Below are 16,692 nucleotides of genomic sequence, written 5' to 3'. Positions count from 1 at the left end.
GACAATGAAAAAAACAAATGCTCCACATTGTTGGTTGACCCTGCCATCCAAAAGAAAAACAATGATAAGATACTAAGTGCGACGTGAGCTGTGATTGATTAAACACTACAACACTACAGACTGTTTTTAGTGCAGACAGCAGAAAAGAAACGAAAAACATGAACAGAACTGCACAGCAGTATATTGGCAAACTTGGAGTTTTTTAGCATTACACTCCTATAAACATAAAGACTATAAAGATATTATATTTTTCATGTTCAGATATTATTTTAAATTTGATATTTTTTTATTTGTGGGGGTAATTTATTTAATCCTAGAATGCAATTAATGTAGATCTCCCTCCATCTCTTCTTTGTCCCAGCTGCTGAATGGATTGTGTGTAATGAACTTCAGACTTCCACAGACTTGGATCTTATAGTAGAAACAATGAGCTTTGTCGATTATGTTAACACTGAAGGACTAATTAGAACAGAGAGAGGTTTCATTTTGAATTTGTTAAAATAAATTTGTTCAAATAAAGCAGGTACTATTTTCCCTTTATTGCATTTATGCTCGTTGTCTTTCATTTTCAGAATTACCGCGGGCTTAACATGGTTAAAGGAAACACACTTTTGTTACACACACTGCTGTCCATGCATTGCCCTGCAGAGTTTTATGTGATAATTAAAATGTTCAGATCAGTCAGAGTGGACACTAAACTGTGTTTAATTTGCAAGCTTGCTGATAGAAACGAGGGTCATGAGTCCCACCTCCTGCATGCTTTCCCTGGGTGCCAACAGTCTCCTCATATATGTTCACACTGGACACTGTGAAGACTCCACTTCCTCCACAATGAATACAGTTCATTTGTAAAAACTACACAACTACAACTACACAACTCATTCAGATAAGAATATTGATCTTTCTTTTCATGAAAACTAAAAAAGGAAGTCACATGTTTCTATTGGTGAAACACAAGCGCTCGCTTTGCAAGGCTGGAATAAACCAGACATATTACAGCTTTATGTGCAGTTCAGCATTATGAACGGATTGAAGATCTCACAGACCACCACAGACCAGACTGTGACAGCTGCTGCACCCCACATCTGTTCATCATTCCTGCCTCACCACTAGGTGGTGATGTGGTGACAGCTTATCTCATTTCTTTGCCCAAGTGCCCCAGACCTATGGCTTCAGGTCTAACAGTATCACATCAGCCTTTAAAATAACTATATAACAGTGGTCTGTAGTATTCATTTTACATTTGTGCTTTTGCATCATTGGCTGGTTGCTCCCTCTGATCTCGGGGCACAGTCAAGTTCAAAAGTGTTTCAAACATTAAACATTATTTTCAAATCAAATCAAATCAAATCACTTTTATTGTCACATCACATGTGCAGGTACATTGGTACAGCACATGTGAGTGAAATTCTTGTGTGCGAGCTTCACAAGCAACAGAGTTGTGCAAAATACAATAATGTAAACAAGCAAAATACAAGAATGGCTACATCTGAAACTAATAAATATATGTACAATATATAATAGTATATGCATTTCTGGATGTGTATACTAAATATTTTTCTACGTGTGTGTGTGTGTGTGTGTGTGTGTGTACACATATTTTCCAAATTAAATAGAGTAAACAATAAATAAAATATATAAAATAAAATATACAGAGTTGAATATGTGCAAAACAGTGGCATTACTGTACAGTATGGAGTGCATAATGTTAAAGTTCCAGTAGTGAAGCTGAGGTGTCTACGACGTGTTCAGCAGTCTGATGGCCTGATGGAAGAAGCTGTCTCTCAGTCTGCTGGTACGGGACCGGATGCTGCAGAACCTCCTTCCTGATGGAAGTATTCTGAACAGTTTATGGCTGGGGTGACTGGAGTCCTTGATGATCCTCCCCGCTTTCCTCAGGCACCGCTTCCTGTAGATGTCTTGGAGGGAGGGAAGCTCACCTCCAATTATCCGTTCAGAGCACCGCACTACTCGCTGGAGAGCTTTGCAGTTGTAGGCGGTGCTGTTGCCATACCAGATGGTGATGCATCCAGTGAGGATGCTCTCAATGGCACAGTGATAGAAGGTCCTGAGGATGCGGGGGCTCATGCTGAATCTTTTCAGTCTCCTGAGAAAGAAGAGGCGCTGCTGCGCCTTCTTCACTGTTTTGTTTGTGTGTACTGACCACGTAAGATCCTCAGCCAGATGTACACCAAGGAACCGGAAGCTGCTCACTCTCTCCACAGCAGCGCCGTTGATGGTGATGGGGGTGTGTACTTCTCTGCACCTCCGGAAGTCCACTATCAACTCCTTTGTCTTTGCGACGTTGAGGGTGAGATGGTTGTCTTGACACCAGTGGGTCAGGGCGCTGACCTCCTCCCTGTAAGCCGTCTCATCACTGTTGGTGATAAGACCCACCACTGTAGTGTCGTCCGCAAACTTCACGATGATGTTGGAGCTGTTAGTGGCTGTGCAGTCGTAGGTGTAGAGTGAGTACAGGAGAGGGCTCAGTACACACCCCTGTGGAGCACCAGTGTTCAGTGTGATGGGGGATGAGGTGATGCTGCCCAGTCTGACCACTTGGCGTCTGTCAGACAGGAAGCTAAGGATCCAGCTGCAGAGGGAGCTGCTCAGTCCTAGATCCTGCAGTTTCCTGTCCAGCTTCGAGGGAACGATGGTATTGAATGCTGAGCTGTAATCTACAAACAGCATTCTCACATACGTGTCTCTCTTCTCCAGGTGTGACAGGGCAGTGTGTAGTGTCAGGGCTATGGCATCATCAGTGGACCTGTTGTGGCGGTATGCGAACTGTAGAGGGTCCAGTGAGTCGGGTAGTGCAGAGCAGATGAAGTCCCTGACCAGCTTCTCGAAGCATTTGCTCACGATGGGGGTCAGGGCTACAGGTCGCCAGTCGTTCAATGAGGAGATGGTGGAGGATTTGGGTACAGGGACGATGGTGGCCATTTTGAAGCAGGCTGGGACTACAGACAGAGAGAGGGAAAGGTTGAAGATGTGCGTGCCATTTGCCTCAGTGTATCACCACACTGGACTTTCAATCAAACAAACAACATCTGAGTAAAAACTTTAGACTATCAGCTTTGAGTCAACATTTTGTGAAAGTGTAACTTGAACACAGGGTTTGTAAAGGAGTGCTTCTTGGATTCATCACTGCTTGTCAGAGGTGCTCTTTGGATAAACTTGTTTTAAAAAGACAGATCTGTTGAATGTTCAGGATATTACAGATATGTTGTAAATGTTGTTCATTTTTATGGAGTCGAAACAGGGTTTGTGCCAAACTGCAAGACTGCACAATGTTATTTTTCACTATTTTGTAAAATGAATGCGTCTTTTCTGAACATTAATGTTTTATTACTTTTCTTCCAGCTTTGTTTTAAGGTTTTGTTTTGGGGCTTCTTTTTTTTTTTAGAAAAATTACATTTGGAGAAATGTAATTATTTATATTAACAAATGAATACAAGTAGTAATAAATACAGTGTATATGTAAGTTAAACTTAAGATATTTGTATATATTAAAAAAATTAAAAACACCCAGCACGCCCCTGCGGGCGGTTTATCCTTCAAGCTCAGGTCCTCTACCAGAGGCCTGGGAGCTTGAGGGTCCTGCAGTATCTTAGCTGTTCCCAGGACTGCGCTCTTCTGGACAGAGATCTCTGCTGTTGTTCCCGGGATCTGCTGGAGCCACTCGCCTAGTTTGGGAATCACCGCACCGAGTGCTCCGATTACCACGGGGACCACTGTTACCTTCACCCTCCACATCCTCTCTATGTGGAGGGTGCCCTTGGTATTGCCCTTGGTATTTCTCCAGCTTCTCGTGTTCCTTCTTCCTGATGTAGCTGTCATTGGGAACCGCTACATCGATCAGTACAGCCGTCTTCTTCTGTTTGTCTCTCTCTATATAATATATATGTAGATATTTATATTATAATTATTATATATATTATAATTAATTTTAGATCACTTTAATAGTTAATTGCACTAGTGAGGTCTCAGAATAAAATACATTCCCATGATCGACGGTTGTTTGTGTTTGTGCAGGAATGTGGTAGTGAACCGGAGCAAGGTCATGAAACAATAGCTCTCACAGAGATGCTGCCTCAGACTCATGAAAGTGGGTAACAGGTCAAGGTGTGTGTGTGTGGCTAAGTCTAAACCACGCCCCCTTCTCGACAGTTTTTGACCAATCAGATAGATGCACATTCTCTTTTCTAAGTATGGGTACCACTAAGGTAGAGGGATGTCTGTGCCGGTAGCTGGCTACAGAAAACTGTGGTTTTCTAACCAAAGGGAGATCCATGTATATCACAGGTGTCAAACTCTGGCCCGCGGGCCAACTTTGGCCCGCAGCCTAATTACATTTGGCCCGCGAAGCCATACCAAATTATTATTAGAGCTGGCCTGCTGGTATTATACAGCTAATATATATATCGTTTAGTATTAAGCTTTGCTTGTTCCATATTCAGTTTTTCAGCAAAACTTGTTTGAGTCCATAAGAAGAGATTCATTCTTAAATCTGGAGGAAGATTTTTTTTCCAATAAATATTAATGTTAGCCCGCGACCTTGTTCCAGTTTTGAATTTTGGCCCACTGTGTATTTGAGTTTGACACCCCTGATGTATATGGTCTTGATGCACGTTCAATCATCCAGGTCAGTAAATCTCCAAAAGTTGATTCTGTTCATCTGGACGTTTTCAGTGGAAGAAATGTTTGGTCACTCGTTCAAGTGACGAAATGTTCGCCATCTTACAAGTGTCTGACTTTGATTTATATCTGCTGCCTGAATTCAAATTTCTCTTTTGAATTGCAAGTCATGCATTTGTAGCTGTATACTGTATTTGCACTCTTTCCTACTTTGTACTGTTGGACAATAACTGACCTGGTACACAGCAAAATCTCCAGTGTTAAATTAACACTGGAGAGTGTCTATATGGGTCCACACCTCTGAGTGTTAAATACAACACTGTTGAGTGTTAAATTAACACTTTTGACAGTGTTATATGTTTAAAAGTAACCAAGTCAGTTTTGAAGATTAACAATGGCTAACACTGAGCAGTGCTGATTTTCTAACACTGGAAAATAACTCAAAATGTTAGAAATATTCCAGTGTTAGAAAATCAGCACTGCTCAGTGTTAGCCATTGTTAATCTTCAAAACTGACTAGGTTACTTTTAAACATATAACACTGTCAAAAGTGTTAATTTAACACTCAACAGTGTTGTATTTAACACTCAGAGGTGTGGACCCATATAGACACTCTCCAGTGTTAAATTAACACTGGAGATTTTGCTGTGTAGAATGCAATTAATGTAGATCTCCCTCCATTCCTTCTCTTCCACTTATTAACTTAGAAAGTGAGCCGAGAGCACGAACTCAGGGTGTTTAACGTCCCAGCGATGAGCTGCTCAGAGCCACAACCTTAACCTCCGAAGACCTGAACTCTTCCACGGCAGCATTTTTAATTTCTCTTTGATATTTGGGCTGATTGGGACCCGATGAATGTAGAAACAAAGAATTACCAGATGTTTTTTCTTTTTTACCTTATTTTTGTTTCTAAGAAAGATGAGATCCACATATGAGGATATTCGTTTAAAATGTCGATAGAACAGTAGCAGCATAACGTCCTCGCGAGTGGATATCAGGCTCCTGTAGAGCAAAATTGAGTATTTTGGTCTAAATAACCTAAAATGTGATGTTCACATATGTGGACGGCCGGTCCTAGGAGGTTAAATAGTTCTCATTCATTCATCCAGTTCAGGATGGGGGGCTGGAGCCTATCCCAGCTGTCATTGGGAGAGTGTGCGTCAGCACCCTGGACAGGTCGTCAGTCTGTTGCAGGCCTAACACACAAAGAGACACACAACCATTTACACTCACATTCACAACTATGGCTCATTTAGAATCATCAGTTACTGTAACCCAACCCCACTAACTGCCTGTTCACTGTGGGAGGAAACCCGAGTACCCGGAGAGAACCCACGCAGACAACATGCACGCTCCACACACAAAGACCCCGGCCTGAAGGTGGATTCAAACCCAGAACCCTGTTGCTGTGAGGCAACAGTGCTAACCACTGCACCATGAACTCATATTTTATTTACTGTATAACATAGTAAACATATTGTTGTTTCAACAAAAACAAATGTATGATTTGAAGAAAAACATTCGTTTTTGTGAATTTGATGGCAGCAACACAGCTCAACAACCTGCAACAGGACCAGTGTGATTTCTATGTTCATTTAAAAAACAAATACGGGTTTCTGGGATTCTTTAAATTACATTTCAAACAAAGCCCTAACTAGACAGTAAAGTACAGCATGATTAAATTAAAACACAAAGTTTATCACAAAAAATTAAATATGTTCAAATTACTTAAAATATTTCCAAGCCACTCTTCTGGTTTACATTACAAAAGCTAACTTACACTGTGGGGTCCTGTTCTCAAACACAGTCATGGAACTCCACCTCTCTCAGAACATTCAGCCAGTAACAGTATAATCGTACAAATATAATATCTAAACACATTCCTACTCTGAATGATGTCACCTTGACCTCCAGTTACACTTTAAAGACTCTTAGAGCCATTTTTGACCAGGATATTCAATTCAATTCAATTCAATTTACAGCACCAAATCACAACAACAGTTGCCTCAGAGCACTCAAGATTGTAAAGTAAAGATCCTCCAATGTGGACATTAAACAAATATGTAGGACTGCTTTCTTGCATTTGCACAATATCTCTAAAATTGTAAACATCCTGCCTCAGAGTGATAAGAAGTAGTTCACGCATTTATTACTTCCAGGCCAGGTTTATTTACAATGAAGAAACGCTTACTGACAACCAAAGGAGTTTACAGTTTGTGGTTACACAAGTTCCAAGATTTTACAGAGGAGTGGAGATTTCTATCAATTTTCATGCTACACGCTAACTTCAACTGAACCAAGACTTTGATTTCAAATGGGTCGATTTAACTAGAAGTGAGTTTTTTGGATTGGGTCATAAAAGGATGTGTTTAGTAGAGAGCCAAACGGGTAGTTTGGAGCAGGACTACAGTCCACCAGCTGTTTGTTTTGCTGCTTGGTCCATAACAGCAGCCCGAATTACTCTCCAGATCCTATCCGGTTGTTCAGTCTGACGTCACTAGCCGTGTCTGGGTCTAAACTCCGCTGCAGGTCCATATATCAAACGATCACTATGGCATTACTGAGAGTTGAAAAACTGTCTAAAGTCTTTCATCTTTAATAAAATGATCAGCGTTCTGCTCTACCAGGTGTAACAATTGAGTTTAACATCCATGAAAACGGAATTTATGACATTTAACGGAGTTAGAAGTTAGCAGGGAGTTAGCTCGCTAGCTTCTATCTAAATACAATATAGCATGTCCTGACTGCAGGGTTTTAGAAACAAATTAAAACGTACAGCTCTGTTATCACTTCCAGCGTAAATGAAGACAGAAAACTAAACAGCAGTGACGTTTGTAGGGTTACTGAAGTTTGGCTAGCTGGTATATAATGATGTGCTATGTGACCGCTAGCGACACAGCTATGTTAGCATAATATAAACAAGCTAACTTTTTTTCCACTCGATAAAAGTTAACGTGAGTGTTCTCGGTGGTCAGGAACAAATGTAATCGCATGGCAGGATGCTGTAAAAGGACCAAACTTCAGCCAGGAGAACAACTGAGATAATCCATCCACAATACGAGGTTAGTCATTCATATACTGCTGCATGGGCTGGGCTGTAGTTACATCCTAAGGTTTTAAAAACTGAGCTTAAATAAATGATTAGCGGTAATAAAAGCCGAGGGAGGTCAACAGTGATCACTGACTGTTTTAGGAGCTTTTTGAGATTAAATAGAAGAAAATACATAACGTTAAACATGTTAACAACACAAAAGCCATATTAAACGCAGACTACTTTAGGCCCGGAAGTAGGATTCGTCACGTCATCACTGAACAATCGGATGGCAATGATGTTGGACAGGAAATACTGGTGGCCGATAATCAAGGGATGCTTTAAATGGAGCGAAACCAGTAGCAGAGGAGTTAAAGGCATATTCTGTCCAGTTAAGTTCCATGCTCCAGGTGCACTGGTACGAAGAAGCATCACTCTGCTTCAAACTGTAGATTTGACCTTTAAGCTTGTCCATTAGTCTGGATGTGGAAACCAAAGCAAAGGCTCACCTGGGCATTGAGAACAGAGCAGAACTTCCAGACTACAGCGGGCCACCCAAACACATGCTCAAGAAAAAGAAATTGCATGGTTCTCACCACAGTGGCTGTTTGTCCAGCGGATTACTTGTTGGATCTTGGTGGAGCTTTTCTTCATTCAAGAGTGTATGCTCATTACTGAATATGTATACTGAATGTGTGTGTGTGTGTGTGTGTATTCAGAGGTCAGGAGTTGGATATTGTGCAAAACATGGCATCACAAAGAAACCTCCAGAAAAACCAGGCTCAGGGTCTGCAGCAATCAGCTGCTGTGGAAGTGTGCCAGAGATCAATAATAAGAAATGATTAAATGCAGAGTGGCATATAAACACATAGTGTTTAAGCCTAATCTTAAAAATAGAAAGGGTGTCCGTCTCCCAAACCCAAGCAGCATAACTAAGGGAGGATTCAGGGTCACCTGGTCCAGCCCTAACTATATGCTTTAGCAAAAAGGAAAGTTTGAAGCCTAATCTTGAAAGTAGAAAGGGTGTCCGTCTCCCAAACCCAAGCTGGAAGCTGGTTCCACAGAAGAGGGGCCTGGTAAGCTGAAGGCTCTGCCTCCCATTCTACTTTGAAATGCTCTAGGAACAACGAGTAAGCCTGCAGTGCGCGTGAGATTGTACGATATCACTCTATTGGGGTGGTACGGTGTTATGAGCTCTTTAAGATAAAATGGGGTCCTGTTGGGCGAGGCCCAAACACCGACAATGAGCGTGCCACTGCCTCTTGAGGGGCAGTTTTGCGGACGTCGGGAGGGCCATCTAGGACCGACTGAGGCTCTGCCCAGAGGACCACCATCGCTGCCTGCATGGCAGAGAAGGTTTGGCCCTCCATTTTTGCTTGGCGTCTCCTGGACACAAAGGGGAGGTGTCTGGCACGGCTGCTGGAGGCGGTCCTACTGGAGCAGTTTGCAGAGGGGCTCTCAGGGGGAATGGTAGACTGGGTCAGGTGTTACTGGCCGCTGAATCTGGATGCAGCCATGGCACTGGCGGAAGACCACCTCGCGGCGCAGCTGAAGAACCGTGTGAGATCGATGCGAGGGGTGGGGCGAGGTCAGCTGGTCCCAGCCCAGAGGAGGAAACTCCCTGGGCCTGAACCAGTGACACAGACCAGAAAGAGATACTGATTGACCAGGGCACGTTGTTCATGTCTTGCTCACTAAACGAGCTGTATGAGTTATTGAGCATTAAATTTGTTCGGACCAGCGTCTACCACCCTCAGACTGATGGGATGGTGGATCAGTAGAATCAGAATTTAAAGTCCATGATTTATGAGTTCATTCACGAAGATGAATGCAATTGGTTAGACCCTCTGTTATTTGCACTGCAGGAGGTGCCCCAGGCCCAATGTTCCCTCTAAGCTGTGCCCATGATCATTTCTGGCCAACAGTGCGCAATTGCACTGCTGGCACGGTCTCTGCGCCCAGAAAATCTGCGTTGTGCACAAAGAAAAAACTAACCTGAATTGAAATTAACATTAAAACTTAAGTGACTGGCTGCTCCCGTATGGGATCAGAACGATGCCACCTTATCCCATAGTCCCATAGTCTACACAAAGCAATTACAGAATGAACAATTAAATGACAGAAAAGTTTCTTTTTTCACTTTCTACTAAAGAAATTTCTGGGGGGTTTATCACTACTGTAATTTTACACATTTATTTCTTACAATTTAAATTTATTTTAAATGTGTGAAGAGGACTCTCCATTTACATGCACAAACTGGAGTCTATTAGATAGATATGATACAAACCACTGCAGCACAGTACCTGTAATACCTACAGCATGTTCTAATCGCTCTAATAGGATATTATGGTCGACAGTATCGAACGCTGCACTGAGGTCTAGCAGGACAAGCACAGAGATGAGTCCACTGTCAGAGGCCATAAGAAGATCATTTGTAACCTTCACTAAAGCTGTTTCTGTGCTGTGATGAGCTCTGAAACCTGACTGAAACTCTTCAAATAAACCTCTGCAGATGATCTGTTAGCTGTTTGACAACTACTCTTTCAAGGATGTTTGATATGAAAGGAAGGTTGGAGATTGGCCTATAATTAGCTAAGACTGCTGGGTCTAGAGATGCTTTTTGAGTAAAGGTTTAACTACAGCCAGCTTGAATTCATCAGATTCACAGGATACAGTCATCCTTTCAGACAGCCCTTTGAGGAAACGTCAGCAGCTGGATGCAGAAGCTAAGCAAGTAAGAGTTAGCAGATTTCCACATTCTTCTAACAGTGTCATTTGTGTTTGTAGTTGTTCTGAACTGCAGTGTTTATATCAACATGTAGGATGTTTTTATTGTGTTTTCCAGTTGGTGGAATCGATTCTCACCAGCAAACCTGGTGGAGAACGTATAATAAATGAGTACAATCGGACCAAGTCCCAGGTGGATGAACCAGAAGAAAAACATACTGGTCAACATACTGGTAGCTGACTTGACAGGAAAAAATGGGTAATTTATTTCTGGCCCTGTGATTTTACGATTATTTTCAAATTATTTTAAATCTCTATGAATTCCAGGGAAGCTGACTAGTTCTTTTCCTTTTGATCTTGCAGGACATCACCACCACAGCAGGTAAAAGAAATGTACGCCAGAGGAATTGTAACCCTTTTCCCTTAACTCAGTGGCCCGTACTCCAAAAATGGCTATGTGAGTAGCTCATAGTAATAACTGATACAACCACAATCGCATTTAAACATTTTAAATCCTGCTAAAATGTATGTCCTTATCAACTGTTCATTGTTACATAACTTATTTTGTTTATTCATTTATCAGTGTCTGTACATGTCACTCTCCAAGGAACATTATTATGATGGTGAGAGTGGCACTGGGTACTTGGCCTGGAGGATTAAAGCCATACAGAGATGCACTGCTAAAGGGAGGCGATTATCATCTGGAGGTAACATTTATAATTCAGTGGAAATACATAATACAGTTCCAAACTGTGGTTCTTTATTATTAATGGTTATTAAATGTTATTAGTTTTGATAAAGCTGTGTTTCATATTGTGTAGCACCAGGAGATGGAGCATCGAGTGAAGACCAGTGTGGTGGACCAACTGTCAGACGAGAGTTGCAGTTTGTTACAGAGAAGATGCTGAGTGAGGATGAGTGTAAGGAGGCAATCGCTCTGATGAACATTTCAGCTGATGAAGACACAGTCACAACATGGTCCTTGACCTCCTGCTGTCAAGCAACATACTGTCTGTTTTTCCACGTTTCAAAGATATCGAAGGCTTGGTGAATATTTGTCATTACTTTGACAATGTAAACACACTTTAATATTTTATAGAAAGCAGATATAATTCTCTGTTCTCTATCCCTGTTACAGATCGAACAGGATTTTGTACTGATGTTTGGTGAGGATGTATCAGGCAGGTTGCTGGAGAGGTGGCCAACAACATTCAAAAGAAAGATTATCCAACAAGGCAGGAAGCTTCCTTCTACCACTGACCTGGAAGAACTCTTGCTGGCAGCTGACTCTCCTGAGGATGCCCTGAAGTTAATGCTGACATTGGTGAGCTGTTGTTTCTTTGATTAGCACATTCACAGCATATATAATGTTTGTCACAGAACAACTGTTCTTTTGTATTTTGGGTCTACTCAAACATTTTATCAATGCATTGAAATGTGTTGTTGATGATGATTCAACTTTATTAAAAACAAATATTTTTGACCTCTCAGCGATTCTATTGCTTTCACATCTGATTCCAACATCTGGTCAGGGCCGCTAGAGACCAGGAAAGGTGTCAGCTTCTCAAGCAGAAAGGCGTCTTGTGGTCTTCAAGAAGGTTTGTGTTTTTCTATTTTTATGTTATGAATTACCAGTTTAAGAAACACTTGATTCTTATTGCCTGTCTGTATTTGTCTTTTCAGACTGGAACAAATATCCAAGAGCACCTTGATGCCGTCACTACGAGCACTCAACCCTACCTGCTGTTGGGGTGAAGAAGAATGACATCCACCAGTTCTTCATTATTCTTGACAAGAATGCCATGCAAGTCTACCTCTTCACTTGGTGCTTTTGATGAACTGTTTAAAGCACATTTTGTGTTTGGCACATCTTACAACACTATGCTTCACAACATGTACACGCTCATCCAAACCACAGGTTTTAGAAAACATTTAAATACCAAACACCTTAACTATTTTGACCAACAGGCTGACACTGATGTTAATCTACAGCATGATGTGGCAGTTAAAAAAGTTTGTACTACAGGGGAGGTGGTGTCAACTAATGTAGAAGAAACACCCTCAACATCTGAAAAGGTCAAATAAGAGTCTTTGGATATGTGTGCCTCTGCTGTTGCACAGCTCAGGGCAGCTGGATTAAGCCTACTGTGAATAGTTTTGTCTCCTCAATGGAGGAAGTGTTTTTTGAGATTCATACTCAGGCTAAAGATGCAGCCTTACAGAGCGTACCTTTACAGGACACCACAAGTAAAAATAAATATAATAGTAATAAAATAAAGCATTTAGAGTCCTTTAGCCTGGAAAGATTAGCTTTAGGACCAGGAACGATGGTGACACTGGAAGAAGGTCCAGAAATTGCTTGGAGCTGTGCTGTCTACCAGTTTGTTTTCAGCTAAGTGGATAATAACACACGGTACAGAGTACCGCCCTGACTTTACCATCTGTACAGATGTAGTGTCTGAGATTCCGTTTTTTGTAAGATCAAAAGTATTGTTGTGAAAGATGACATTGTGTTGCTCTGCGGAAAACTGATGGAAACCCTGTTGATGACCATTATCATGCATTTAGGGTCAGACTGCATCCCAACATGGTGCTGAAGGTGTTGAACATAAATGAGCTGTGTTGCTTCTTCAAATCAAGTATGGCATTTCAGATTCCTCCCTGTATGTCATTCCGTATTGCCGTTTTATGCCGAACTAAATTCATTGTTTTAAAGTGTTTTATACACTACATGAGATGTTCTTATATTTCGAATCTGACATAAAAATAAAGCTGTTAAATGTATTATCTACACAGCAAATCCAGCATGTCCAAATTAACACTGTCAGATTTGATTTCAACACTATTAAAGAGTCTATATGGGTCCACACCAGAGAGTGTTAATTTAACTCTTTTTGGAGAGTTGCTACGTTAACTCTGATTTAGTGTTAAACACCAAATCTGTCTGGAGTTGATAATTTAACACTTACTAATGCTAACTAGGTGTTAAGAGTTTATATATTAACGCTCAAAGAGTATTTTAGTTTAACTACGTAAGAGTTATCTTCTAATTAATTCTAAAAAGCGGGAATTTACTGTTCTGAACTTCTAGAAATTTCTTTTGGAAATAAACATTTACTAAAAAGACGCAATGGTTTTTTAAAAACATTTATTCTGAACTGTGCACCACAATTTCAAACATTTTCTGAAAGATGTAACAGTATACATGTTCTCACTTTCATTAGAATTTTGTTTATCAAAAGGTCTGACATGGTAAATGCAAATAACAGCGTTCTCAACACTTATTTCTTCAATACAATATGCATGTCCTTCATTCATCCCTTTGTGGAACTTCAACGCACTTCTGCTCTCCCCCATATTCCATCTTCACAAGCATATCCTGTGTGGATTAGTTGACACTAGTTAATGGCACAAATAATCCAGTAAACAATTGCAGCAAAGTATCTAACCAGATTCTTACTCTGGATGGCATTACCTTGGCCTCCAGTAACGCTGTGAGGAACCTTGGAGTCATTTTTGACCAGGACATGTCCTTCAATGCACATATTAAACAAATATGTGAGACTGCTTTCTTCCATTTGTGCAACATCTCTAAAATTAGAAATATCCTGTCTCAGAGTGACGCTGAAAAAACTAGTTCATGCATTTATTACTTCCAGGCTGGACGACTGTAATTCATTATTATCAGGAAGTCCTAAAAAACTCCCTGAAAAGCCTTCAGCTGATCCAAAATGCTGCAGCAAGAGTCCTGACAGGGACTAGAAAGAGAGAGCAGATTTCTCCTGTTTTGGCTTCCCTTCATTGGCTTCCATGAGACAGACACTATCTCTACTTCCAAGATCAGGCTTCAAACTTTCCTTTTTGCCTAAAGCATATAGTTAGGGCTGGACCAGGTGACCCTGAATCCTCCCTTAGTTATGCTGCAATAGACGTAGGCTGCCGGGGGATTCCCATGATGCATTGAGTTTTTCCTTTCCAGTCACCTTTCTCACTCACTATGTGTTAACAGACCTCTCTGCATTGAATCATATCTGTTATTAATCTCTGTCTCTCTTCCACAGCATGTCTTTATCCTGTCTTCCTTCTCTCACCCCCAACCGGTCGCAGCAGATGGCCCCGCCCCTCCCTGAGCCTGGTTCTGCCGGAGGTTTCTTCCTGTTAAAAGGGAGTTTTTCCTTCCCACTGTTGCCAAAGTGCTTGCTCATAGGGGTCATATGATTGTTGGGTTTTTCTCTGTATCTATGAAGCGCCTTGAGGCGACTTATGTTGTGATGTGGCGCTATATAAATAAAATTGAATTGAATTGAATTTAAAAAAAGAAATCCTTTTTGAGCCATTACTTGTGTAAGTATTTTCCCAAAAGACAAGGACACAGGCAACAGGTAATACTGAACTAAATGTAAAACCTCAACCTTTTTCATTTTTACCTTAAACCGTGTGCACAAAACTCTGGAGGGATCTATGCTAACGTAGAACCCAGTCAGGACGTCAGCTACTGCTGTTTGCTCGTGTTTTTTATGGGCGATCATTTTCAGGCTTCAAGCAGCACCATTATACCAACATTTCACATTCTAGACATTGTTTTAGGTGTATTTGACCAAAAAGTTTCACTGAAAATTCACATGCAAGCTTTTTTTCAAGGCTGTGGTATTTGCCCGCAAACAATACCTTTCAGCTAGCTAAAACAGAATATTATGCTATCAAGCGAGCAACATGGCTAATGCCTTTCACACAGCTTTGTCTCAACTCCAAAGAGCCACGGAAGTTAAAAGCTCATAATAATAATTGAAACAATCTTTGAAAAAATGACTTACCAAGCATGGCAAACAACTCAAATATGTAGAGCAAAATGTTCTGAAACTGCTTCACTTCAGCTTCGATTGGAGCCGTGCTGGGGGCGGAGTGCTGTGAATTTACTCTATTGGTGTCATAGCCCCTGGTAGGAGTTCAGAGTTAAGAGGTCAAGAGTTAATGTTTTCCATTGTAAACACCTCCAGATTTGACATAGAAACACTCATTTTTAACACTCGAGTTTAACTACTATCATTTTTACAACCTCAGAGTTACATTAAAGGAATGTGACTCTACTTAGAGTAAAATTAACTACTTTTGCAAGAAGACTACTAACACCAAAAACATTTAACACTGTTGAATTTGCTGTGTAGTTGTGGTTTTTGCTCACTTGTTTTATATGTAAAAGCATTATTAAAAACCAGGTTTTCATGCTGCAAAACAGTGAATTGACCGTAAAGGTAAAACTACAGGAAGAGTTTTAGTAACACTACTTTGTGTAAAATTAATTACAAATTTTACTCTATGAGAGCTAATTTTCACTAGAGATGAGTGTATGAATAACACAGTATAGAGTAACATCAACTCCCATCAGAGTTTTTGAACCTCCAGTGTTAATTTCAAATAACTCAATTCAGTGTTAAAAATCAGTGGGATTTTACTCAAATAGAGTTAATTTATCACTATGATAGAAATGTGCATTAAATCAAGAGAAAAAGTCTGCATCTTTTTTCTGTTAGAGAAATGTGTCAATATATTATTTAGAGTTAATACAGTGACAGCTTTACCTTATGATGGACTTGTAAAGTCTTTCTGAACTCAAAGCAAAGTGAAGAGAAAAAGATACATTTAAATAAATGACTAAGAAAAATAAGTGATTCTAAATAGAAAAGACAGATTTTATTAATGGTTATTAAATGTTATTAGTTTTGATAACGTGTATTTCATATTGTGTTAGCACCAGGAGATTGAGCATCGAGTGAAGACCAGTGTGGTGGACCAACTGTCAGACGAGAGTTGCAGTTTGTTACAGAGAAGATGCTGAGTGAGGAGAGTGTAAGGAGGGCAATCGCTCTGATGAACATTTCAGCTGATGAAGACACAGTCACAACATGGTCCTTGACCTCCTGCTGTCAAGCAACATACTGTCTGTTTCTCCACGTTTCAAAGATATCGAAGGCTTGGTGAATATTTGTCATTACTTTGACAATGTAAACACACTTTAATATTTTATAGAAAGAGATATAATTCTCTGTTCTCTATCCCTGTTACAGATCGCACAGGATTTTGTACTGATGTTTGGTGCGGATGTATCAGGCAGGTTGCTGGAGAGGTGGCCAACAACATTCAAAAGAAAGATTATCCAACAAGGCAGAAAGCTCCTTCTACCACTGACCTGGAAGAACTCTTGCTGGCAGCTGACTCTCCTGAGGATGCCCTGAAGTTAATGCTGACATTGGTGAGCTGTTGTTGATTAGCACATTCACAGCATATATAATGTTTGT

The 16,692-nt window shown here is 40.7% G+C and overlaps 1 long non-coding RNA gene across 1 annotated transcript; it reads left to right on the top strand.

Moving 5' to 3' along the window:
- Nucleotides 1-10,804: 10,804 nt before the first annotated feature.
- Nucleotides 10,805-11,786, top strand: LOC120742969. Its single transcript, XR_005698007.1, has 4 exons — nucleotides 10,805-10,853; nucleotides 10,980-11,103; nucleotides 11,218-11,443; nucleotides 11,535-11,786. It is a non-coding gene; the product is annotated as an uncharacterized LOC120742969 (long non-coding RNA).
- The last annotated feature ends 4,906 nt before the right edge of the window (nucleotides 11,787-16,692 follow it).

Source organism: Simochromis diagramma, unplaced genomic scaffold, assembly GCF_900408965.1.
Source record: "Simochromis diagramma unplaced genomic scaffold, fSimDia1.1 OVJJ01000005.1, whole genome shotgun sequence".
Lineage (NCBI taxonomy): Eukaryota > Metazoa > Chordata > Actinopteri > Cichliformes > Cichlidae > Simochromis > Simochromis diagramma.
Note: the sequence above shows the minus strand (reverse complement) of the source record. Positions and strands in the feature narration are given on the sequence as shown.